We start from the raw sequence: 12119 nt of genomic DNA, 5'->3' as shown, positions 1-12119 counted from the left end.
TCCCTATACTAAGGGTGAATTTAAATACCGCTTATCTCTAGCATAGGTATTATGCAACTGTAAGCATTTTCATCAACAGATATATAATCCAAGAATATGAAACAGGCATGCATATATACCATATCACATGCTACAATATATCGCAAGAATTTGCTAATAACAAATATGCATTTATCACAAGATCATGCATATACACATATACATCACAACAACAGTATAACGGGTAGAAAACTTGCCTGAGCGACTGGGGGTTACGAATGGCTCGGGACGAGTCTGGTAACCTATAAACAACAAGTAAGTTGGAATTAAACCAAAGTCACTTGTAAATCTATACTTTAACTAACTTAGACTCTAACGCTTGTTTTGCGCTTACTGATTTTCTTAAGTCACTCGAGTACCCTCGGCTCCACCATTTTTAATAAATTAACCATTACAAATTTTAAGGCGATTCCTTCGCGAGTGTCTTACCAACTGCCTAACACTCTTACCATAATTGTTTCATACATTAATTAACCCTTTTTGGTCTTTAACCTATGTTTCAAAGTAAGGCGAGGGGAAAAGTTTCGTTCGCGAAACGCCGTTACTTGAAACGGTCGTTTCTCCTAAACCGTGCATCGGAATCGAACGAACTACATATCAAAACGAAGCTCGTAACACGAGCTATCTAGACATGGCAATGGTCATAATCTAGCAGGGGGTTCTCGGGTCCTAATGTTATGCACAAAAACAGTCTAAAGAAAATCGGACGTTACGACGGCTATGTTTACGCGATTTCCCAAATTTAAACCTTTCAAACACCATCACAATTCAACCTCAAATCAATCATACAACCAACATCCATCCAAACCACATCATAACAGCCCCAACCAATTCAAGTTTAACATTCATACTTATGCCTAAGCTTAACTTTAACCATACTTAAGTTCTTTTAATCAAAACAACAACATTTACCAATCCAACAACATCCCAAAACTCACTAATCTCTACATACACAACCATCAAGCCTCTCATGAACTAAAATACTCATATTATGCTCTTAACATTCAATAACAAAGCTTGGTTAAGAGATTATACCTTCCTTGAAGCTTTTTAACACAACACAAGAGCTTTGAATGCCTAAAGAACCTTGATCCTTGCTTGTATAACCTTAATCTTTTATAAAAATTCAAGAAAACTAAAGTTATTTCTTGAAGGTTACTATTCACCATCTTCTTCCTTGATTTATAGAAAAAGATTGGCTTGGAATTAGAAGCTTAAACTTATAGGAAGTATGTAACTATCCATGGGGAAGCTTAGATAATTACCTTGCTAAATAGTAAGTGGTGGAGCTTGGATCTTCAAATTTTAAGAAATGGGCCGAGAGCTAGCTTGGGAAGAAAGAGATTTTTGTGTTTTGTTTGATGAAAATGAAATGATTTGCTTGGTTGGTTGATTTTTGTGTTGTTTTTGGTTAATGACTTAATTAACCTTGATTTTGTGTGGTTATAATTCAACCACACTTCCTTCCCTTCTATGTCATGCTTGTGTCACCTTGCACATGTCATAATGCTCCCACTTGTCCACACCTTGTGGTTTGATGATGTCACAATCCCTGGCTTCTTGTACAAGCTTGTCTCTTGGTCACTTATTTGTTTTACGGTTCGCTTATCTTTCGTTCTCGTTTATCGTTTGAGGGGTCATACCCGGGATCTTATTACTTAGGTTCCCTTAACCTTTCTCAATATATTATATTCCTTTTATGATCCTCTCCTATAATCCTTTAATTTCAATCCTTTTTATCCTGTTACCTTATACTCAATTCTCTCCGTATCTTGTGGATTTCCGGGAAAAATCAAAGTGTTCAGAATTGGATTCTGACGATCTTTACATACACTTATATACCACATAGAGTACTAATAATATCCCATAAGATCAATAACAGAACCCCTACATAGCGTGGCATGAAAAGTTTTCTCGTTCAGCAAAAACACTATTCATAAGGGTTTCAAAATTTCTCAAAAATTGGGGTTATTACAAAATCAGCTATTGAGAAGAGTCCCGATAAGGATATAAATCCTTATAGATTAGCCTCAAGGGGACCTAAAAGGATAAGGAATCAGCTTCCTACTTCCTAGGAATCCTAAGTCTATCCTAATTCAGAGGCTTGTCCACCAAGTCTCCTATACCAAGTCCAATTCAAGGACTCACACATCTATATAAGGGGCCTCACCCCACAAATCAGAACTACGTTTTTTGGCTTGATTCTCTAATTCACAGAGATACGTAGGCATCTCGTAAAGGCAGAATTAAGCTATGATACACGAGAGCAGCCATTAAAGGCCTTGAGCTCCCGAATCTTAGTAATAAATACAGCAAATAATAACCTTAGCTTTTTATCCATAACAATTTCAATCAGCTAAATTATTACTACCTATAACACATTAAATCCATAATAAAATTCTCACTATCACAGCGCACAAACATGAATCTGTGACAGCCAAGTACCTTAATAACAGGTGTTCAAATCCCTACTAAATAACCAAAAAAACTGGTATCAGACAAATCTACCAGCATGTAGTGGTCAACATTTATAAGTTACATTAACCGATCAAAATAAAGTACTTAGAGCAATCATCATTTATATCATGGGAAGAATTTTCTTAGTGATGGAGATTTTGAAGTTGTGTGTTGATTCGGTCATCCACTTAAAGTCGCATGTGTCACCATGTCCTAGCTGTAAATCTTTCTGGAATTCTACCCAGCCTCTGTTAATTGTTGTGCATTTCCTCTTACAATGATGTTGGGTCTCAAATTTCTAGCATCGCATGCCCGCGTATGCAGTTATGTAGTCAATCTTCTTCCACAATTGACAAAGAGCCCTGTATTCAACAGGAATGTCCTCCAAACTATAAAAAAACACAAGTTCAGTTATATACTAGGAGTCTAACAGCAAGAGATGAGTGTTTAATGTACAAACAAAAAAAATTAACTTGATCAGGGAAAATAAGGCTTACAACACCATGTGCATACTCTCTCGTGTGACAGGCCTGGATATTAATCTTGAAGGCAGTGTCACCTATAATGGATCAAAGCAACAAAAAACCATTTACCAAATAAATTAGTTTTTCATACCTCTAATGGACAAAATTAACCAAACACATCAGTTACAGAATTGAATATACCATTTTTGTAGATTTGTGGACCAATTGGAATTTCCAGAAGGGAGGTTTCAAACAGCCTCACAGTAAATATGGATAAACCATTATATTTGACCATTAACAGACTAAATGAATTTAGGTCTTCCACATTTAACATATGGCATATATTTCTCGGCCCTCTTATTATAAGATCATTTTCATAGAATGAACTAGCAAATTGATAACCACAAAATCTACGGTTGGAGGTATGTGGAGACCTACGCGGTCACAAAATTCAAAGGGCACATCCTGCAATACCTTTTCATCAATTACTCTACACAATACCAAATTAATACAGCTGCATTTAACAAAATTAAAAATCCGCTCTGGATATTAACTACAACGTGGTCGCAGACTTTTGGTCCCCAACCTAGGTACTGGACGAAAGTCCACCCTCCATCATGAATTGAAACTTAATGCAGCCAAATTTAGTGAAATGTGTTAGTTCATACTTATTAATTCAATTCAGGTTATTTTATTCAGTAACGATAAATTTATCAATTACCGTGTGACTGGAGCTAGGTTTTGAGGGAATGAGCGCGGTTCACATATTGGATTTCAGAACCGTACATGTCGCATATACAAAGTTTGAAATCAAAATCGCCTACATAATCAAATACTAGTATCTCTCCTCCGGTCTGGTTAAAGTTATCCAGTAAAACACGTATGCCAACAAACTTTTCTTTCACTTTATCAAAATCTAGCCAGCTTACATATCCATTTCATACCAGTAGTTTCACAGTTAGTGGAATATGAGCTCCATGTTTCACACAAAATTCATGAGGGACATCCTAACAAATATCATTTCATCACAAATGAATGTTGTTACAAGAATAACAATTGTATTACCTCTGTAAAACAAACTTACCATCTCATTTAACCGACATTCTGAACTGCTTAAGCGTTTTACAAAACTTTGCTTGAGATCCATACCTCTGTATCAGTATTTTAAAACATATAATGTTATTAGGCCTATATTATTCAAAGCAAACAATAGGAATTACAGCATATTCAATAACAGATTTGGTAATATGCATATATGGTAAAACACCTCAAACCTCATCAACTCAATTTGAATTATATTACTTACACATAACAAGCAGATAATGGATAACAATTCAAATTGCATTATGAGGACTGCAATAAACATACCTGGCAATGCCTACTGTGAATGTACAATACTAATCATCCATATATCACTTATTGCTATTAAAATCCAAGCAAAAATTTATAATACAGGAAAACTATGAAGAAGGGAAGAACTAAAATCAAGTGCAAAAGGTAATGTAGAGATATCTATCTGTTAGAGGGATGATTTTAACTAAATATTTGAGATTCAACATCTTTAACCACGTGTTGTAACAGTATTAAACCACTCATATTTAACTAGGGTTAAATACTGAAAAGTTAAAAGCAGGGCAGCCTCATTGTTCATTTATATCCCCTTGCTTTTTGTGCGCTGATGTCTGTCCATCGTAAGGGGTTTCATTTATCTGGTTTAGGAATAAGGGATGCAGTAATAATATCCTAGCAACCAAGGTCAGGTAGGTATCTACAGAGCACGTATATATATGGCAAAATGTTGAATCTAGTGAGGCACATACTTTAATTGATCATCAGCCCTCTATAGAGCAACTATGTAAATATGCCAAAATTTTGAATATAAGATGTCACCGATATTATTCTGCAAGCTGCAGAGCACATGCTTGGATTGATCATCATACTGTTACAGGATTACAAATCATGATTCATATAAAGAAAGGTTTATAATACAACATTTTGCCATCTCAGATGAATGATCAAAATTAACATAACCATAACAAAACCGCTATTACAAACATCAACATAAGATTCCAATAATATTAAAACATCTCCACATCACAGTAAAATAATATTTAAATAGGATGGCCAAATTCGAATTAGGTCATGCTAAAACAAGCTGGATCCTCTACATCAAAGTTAAATTACAATAACTTGAAACAATAGTTCAGATTAAATCATTATGCTTGATGATATGAACTTTAAATTTCTTGCGCAGTTGTTCATCCACTCAAACACGTATATATCACCTTCATTAATGTCATTATCTAGCCGGAATGTCAGCCACCCACCATTTATTGTAGTGCGCTTCCTATCGCGTCTGTGGCGAGTTTGGAGTGTCCAGTAGCGGAAACCAACATAGGCGGAAATATGATCCACCATCAGCCATGACTGACACACGTTCCTGAATTCAGCTGGGATATCCTGCATTTTAAATGGTGGGCAATTCCAATTAAAATTTGGAAAAAGGGGAATAAACTGCCCAAAGAAGTGTACATACCACGCCATACTCATAGGCACGCATGTGGCATTCTTTTACTTCTAAATGAAACATTGTCATGTTCCCCTCGCTAGCAGCCCCTTCGAAAATAATTTTGGAATAAATTATTTCATATTAATATTAAACTAAAAAAATGTTGTGGTTGTGGATATAGAGAACTACCCAGTCCACAAAGGAATTGACTAATAGGAGTTTCAATGTGAGAATTCTCAAAAACCTTAACCCGGAACCTTGAAGCACCATCAAACACAAATAACAGCATACACTTGCCGTTGAAATCAAGAGCATCTAACATATTACAAATGCTTTCCAGTCCTCTAATGCTGTTGTTATTTTGGTTATATGATCCTACTGCCTCATGGTCAGTGCAGATGACAAAATAAACAGTTGGAGGAATATTCACACCAATTATATCCATGAACTCAAATGGAACAATCTGTAATTCATGCTTGCTGCATCAGAATATTAACTGACAAATTTATAAACTTATGTGACTAGATAAATAGGTGTTATGACATACGATAGAATCTGATACTGCTGGTCCCCAGGATAAATGTCGGATAAAGCCCCAACCACGATGATCAACGGAAACTGTATACATAGCCAGTGACATAAGAGTTTTAGAATTCTATTAAATTAGAATGGATACAGGATTTAGCGTTCAGTGATAATTTAGTACATACCATCCCTTTCTGCAAGGTAAGAAGTAGGCATTCTTGGATAATTCTTCTTTCACCCGAACATGTTATACACCTTTACCCTGTACTCAAACCCCCCATATGCTCAAAGACAAGCGTTTCACCGTCCTCAATATTAAGAAACTTGAAAAAGCGCTCAATCCCTTCCAAACACCTCTCCTCTTTGTTGTGATCCATCCATATAGTGTAGCTGTTCCGCGCAATGATCTTTACTCCTAGTGGCATGTCACCCCCATGTAATAAAGATAGCTGCCTCAGCAGGATCTAAAATTTAAACATTTAGGATCATCAACTGGATACACAATTTCATCTTTTTTGGACTGATAGTCAAGGGTTTTAGGAGGAAGGAGTAATCTAGAACATTGACCAGGTTATTGAAAGAACAATCGGCATCAATAAGCAGTTTTATGAAAGTTGGAATTGGTTCCATTTCTGGTGACAGACCTACACCGATCATTTTCATTCAGCCATATCCAATTCAGAGGGCATGGGTTAGCACAATTATTTTGCAAAACATTTCACACAATCCAGATTGCACTAACCACTTTCATTCAGCTATAGATCATAATTGTACTAAACACACTCAATATCTAATAATGAAACATTTGATTAATCACATTATTAACTAAATTAGGCAGGACAAAAATAATGCACCACAACAGCATTTAAAGCATATCATTCACAGACCAAACAATACATGTATCCATTTCTCATAGATTATGAATAAATCATTTTCAATCAGCCATATCCAATTCAGAATGTTTGGGTTAGCACAGTTATTTCACAGAATATTTCACACAATCTAGATTGCACTAACCACTTTCATTCAGGCTACAAATCATAATTTGAACCAAACACACTCAATATCTAAAAAGGAACATTTGATTAAACGCATTATTAAGTTCATTATTAAGTTCAACTTTTAAGCACTCCTCATCTCCTGTAGGGAATTTCATTGCTTTGAATACATTGAAGGTCACATCCTGATCCTGCACCCATATAGTAAGTTCACCTTTCTGCACATCTATCAAGGTACGGCCAGTAGCCAAGAAAGGTCTTCCCAAGATTATGGGAATCTTCTTATCTTCCTCGAAATCCAGAATAACAAAGTCGGCAGGAAAGAAGAGCTTATCCACATTGACTAGCACATCCTCCACTATGCCCCTTGGGTAAGTAATAGAACGATCAGTCAATTGTAGAGATATGTAAGTGGGTTTTGGATCAGGCAAATCCAACTTTTTAAAGATCGATAACGACATCAGATTGATGCTTGCTCCCAAATCACAAAGGCACTTGTCAAACGACAACTTGCCAATGGTGCAAGGAATGGTGAAGCTACCTGGATCTTTAAGCTTTGGAGGTAACTTTTGCTGCAGCACAGCGCTGCATTCTTCCGTTAGAGCAACGGTCTCAAGGTCATCCAGTTTCACCTTCCTTGAGAGAATACTCTTCATAAACTTCGCATAACTAGGCATTTGCTCCAGAGCCTCAGCGAAAGGTATATTGATGTGAAGTTTCTTGAACACCTCCAAAAACTTACCGAACTGCTTATCCAGCTTTTGTTGTTGCAATCTCTTAGGGAAAGGTGGTGGAGGATAGAGCTGTTTCTCCCCTGTATTACCCTCAGGAAGAGTGTGTTCAACAGTAGTCTTCCTTGGTTCCGCCGCTTTCTCCTTTTGCTTAGCTTCTTCATCTCTAATTTCAGCTTCTCCTTCTTTTGCCTTTTCAGGATCAGCAACTTTCCAAGACCTTAAGGTAATAGCCTTGACTTGCACTTTAGCTTCCTTCCTGCCAGGTACTTCCGTGTCACTAGGAAGTGTTCCAGGCTGACGATTGAGCACTGCATTGGCTATTTGACCGATTTGATTCTCTAAGGTCTTGATAGAAATCGCCTGACTCTTGCACAACAGCTTAAGTTCCTCAAAATCAGCACTAGTAGGTGCAGCTGCACTTCCCTGTTGAGGATAAGATTGCCTTTGAGCATACTGCTGTGGTTGCTAGAATCGAGGTGGATTGAACTGTTTACTCACACCTTGCTGATATGGTGGCTAAATAGCATTCTGATTATTACCCCAGCTAAAATTTGGATGATTTCTGTTGTTAGGATGATAAGTAGCTGGCACAGGCTGCTGTTGTCGCTGATAATTGTTCACATACTGAACAGATTCGTTGACAAGAGAACACTGATCTGTAGCATGAGAACCTGCACAAAGCTCACAGATCATAGCTATTTGATTGACTCCATAGGTAGCTACAGAATCGACCTTCATAGACAGCGCTTGGAGCTGCGCTGCAATAGCGGTGGCTGCATCGACTTCCAGAATACCTGCTACCTTCCCAGGCATCATCCTTTGAGTTGGGTTTTGATGCTCATTTGCAGCCATAGTCTCAATAAGATTATAAGCCTCAGTATAACTTTTGGCCCACAAGGCGCCTCCAGTTGCTGCATCGAGCATGGGCCGAGATTGGGCCCCCAAACCATTATAGAAACCAGTGATCACCATCCAATCGGGCATTCCATGATGTGGACACTTTCTCAACATTTCCTTGTAGCATTCCCAAGCTTCACACATAGATTCTGTAGGTTGCTGCGCAAACTGAGTAAGAGCACTCCTCATAGCAGTAGTCTTTGCCATTGGATAAAACTTCACCAGAAACTTTTGTGCAAGATCTTGCCAAGTAGTGATGGACCCAGCTGGTACAGAATGTAACCAGCCCTTAGCTTTATCCCTCAGTGAGAATGGGAAAAGCCTCAGCTTGATAGCCTCATCAGTCATGCCATTATATTTGAAAGTACTGCTGATCTCGACAAAATTCCTTATGTGCATGTTGGGGTCTTCAGTCGCAGCACCTCCGAAAGAGACAGAATTCTGCACCCTCTGAATAGTTCCCGGCTTGATTTCAAAGATATTAGCTTGAATAGCCGGATGAAGAATGCTTGACTGAATGTCATCAATTTTAGGCCGAGAAAAGTCCATAAGAGCTGGATCGGTCGGAACAATACGATCACCCATGATTACTGGTTCTTTCTGCTCACTTTCTGAATCCGAATCTTCAAAATCTATCTTTTCCGGAATATCAAGAACTTCGTCTGTCTCCTCGGCTGTATCTAAAGTCCTCTTGCGAGTACGAGAACGAGTTTGCATAAACGCTCGCTAAAGTACCTGAAACACAACCGGAAATAATAAGTAACAAAATGTCTTAATCACTGAGTCCTAACGACCAATGATGGTAAGTACATAAACTAAACAAATACGCCGAGTCCCCGGCAGCGGCGCCAAAAACTTGTTAGGGCGAAAACACGCGCTAATATTCACGCAAGTATACGCGTTCACAAGTAATATAGAATACTTTCTAGTTCGTTCCCACAAAAACTCAGACCAATTATGTTCAATTAAACTCACTCACCAATGTATGATTATTTCTCAATGTTAAGATAATAACACTTAGATTCGTTAACTATTTATTACTATAATTAACTACTAAAATTAACCACTCAATTAACACTTTGAATTAACAATATTAAAACACTCATGAGATCACAACTACATTACTACTTCCTTCAATAGTCATTGTTATTACCCTTAGCATGCAACAGTGATGATATTAATCGAATAACACGAAACTGATAAAAGCCAACTTTCATTGTACTAATACCATTCTACCAAACATCCATAATTAAGATAGAAGTTGAATAGGCATCAATTATATTGAGTCCCTATATGTCTACAGAAATTGACAACATAATTATTTAAGCACAAGTTATTCCTTTTATTTACACAGGGTGAATAAAACGGTTAGAGTTACCCACTAATCATGCAACATCATACATGAACCTATGCTAGCATGGCAAGTTCTAAATCTCAAGATCCACCGTCGCTTCACAAGAGATTAACACCCTATCTTATATGTTCGCGACGCACATAAGACGAATACGCACAGCCAGTACTAGATATCATACAATCATCACACACTAAGGTATTAAACAACTAACTAAAGAATTCCATAGTATATCCGTTACGACCCCATGATCACGATTAGCCCATAATAGCACTTATCGTCATCATGGGTTCATATGAAAACATGATAAATAAACACAAGAGAATAATAACTAAACTAATTATATTAAACCAGAGTACGACACAAGAGTAAATAGGTTCAAAGCAAGAAAACTAGCATCCAACGTTACAACGAAATAAAGAATCACAAGAAAATATGCTTCCTCTTCATTGCGGTGTGCTAAAACGGTCTTCTTCCTTATCTCCTTCTCTCCTTGCTTAATACAACGATTCCCCCTTGTGAAAACGTCTCTGAATCTACTTATATAGAAGTCCCATAAAACTCAGATTACACAGAAGTTGGAAGCCAAACAGAAATAGAAGTCTAAAATAATTTATCTTTTTTCCCGACCCTGCGCGGCCGCTCAGCATAGCTGAGCGGGCGCTCAACTTCCTGCGCGGCCGCTCAGCATAGCTGAGCGGGCGCTCAGACCGCTATTGGAATTTTTCTGAGTTTGCTCCGTTTCTTCGCTGTAATCTGCTTCTCTCTTCCCTCTCGCAATGCTAAACATATGCCAAGGCTTATTCTTGATGATTACTCCCCCGAAATGCAACTAATATCCTGAAATGCACAAACACTAGAAAAACACATCAAATACATAAAATACTTGATTTCAAGACACCAATTTAAGCTATTTTAAGACGTTCTAAGTGGTATAAAATGCCACTTATCACACCCCCAAACTTAAATCGATGTTTGTCCTCAAGCGTCACAGACTCAAAAACAAATAAAAACATGCATGAATGCAATATATATGAAATGCAGCGATCCTCCTTACTTCGACCAAACCAACCAACTTACAACATCTCAACAAATGCAATTAGGCGACTAAAGAGACATCAAATCATGCAAACGAACATACAGCCAAAAGCGTGGTGTGTGTAAATGCTTAACAGATATGCTTCGGAACTAAATCAATTATTATGACTCAACTATCATCGAGGAAATCACATGATTATACAAAGAATAAAAATTCTAGGCACAAAGTGACTTATAACACTACAAGAATTCTGGAGCTTATTACAGAATCATGCTTTTTATTCATAACAGCAATGCTTATTTGACCGTGCAATGAGTAAGGTCCACAAAAGACTTATACAATGGTATCCATGTAGCGATCGTTAGGTTAGCGGATCCCAGACTCTAAAAGCCTTAGGTCACTAGGCACAAAGTCCCCTAAGAACTTATTAACTCGAATACCAAAGAGCCCACTCGTGATCAATTATGCATACACACATACTCTTTTTTTTTCTTTTTCCATTTTTTTTTCCTTTTTTTTCTTTTTTTTTCTCTTTTTTTTTCTCAAAATTTCTAAGCAAGTGCGTTTCGCTCCATCTTGCTCAACCCTAGACTACTCGCATAACATACGAGCCGGCTACTAGCCAATTGACTTCTAGCCACAATTAGCAACAAATTCCATTTTTACTCCATTTTTTTCTTTTTCATGCCTTTATCACTAAGAACCTATTATAAAATTCTAAGCATAATAAATAGATTAACCTCGAAAATAATCAAATCATAACAACAATCTAGTCCTTAACCATTCTCTAAGACTTAGTGAAAATACAAATGCTTCTAGCATGCATATCAACCTACATGACTCAACATCACTGTAATGCTATAACTACACTCGCATCAATATCACAAATCAGTCGGTAAATCATCGCAAAAGGGATCATGGCATATGCATGAGCTACATGATATGATAAACAAATAAAGCTATAAATAAAATAAAATAAACTAAAAAAAAACTATATGGCAAAAATTATGCAACTATATGAACTAAACTATGATGAATATGCAGCTATATGACACACACAAAATATTCCTTAACTACCACCCCCAAACTTAAAATCTTCACTGTCC

The 12119-nt window shown here is 37.1% G+C and overlaps 1 non-coding gene across 1 annotated transcript; it reads left to right on the top strand.

Annotated features, from left to right (window-relative positions):
* Positions 1 to 8708: 8708 nt before the first annotated feature.
* LOC141675413 (small nucleolar RNA R71) lies at positions 8709 to 8815 on the top strand. Its single transcript, XR_012556068.1, has one exon. It is a non-coding gene; the product is annotated as a small nucleolar RNA R71 (small nucleolar RNA).
* Positions 8816 to 12119: the final 3304 nt, after the last annotated feature.

The sequence above is a fragment of the Apium graveolens genome, chromosome 7, assembly GCF_009905375.1.
Source record: "Apium graveolens cultivar Ventura chromosome 7, ASM990537v1, whole genome shotgun sequence".
Taxonomy (NCBI): domain Eukaryota; kingdom Viridiplantae; phylum Streptophyta; class Magnoliopsida; order Apiales; family Apiaceae; genus Apium; species Apium graveolens.
The sequence above is the reverse complement of the archived record's forward strand: the minus strand, read 5'-3'. Positions and strand labels throughout refer to the sequence as shown.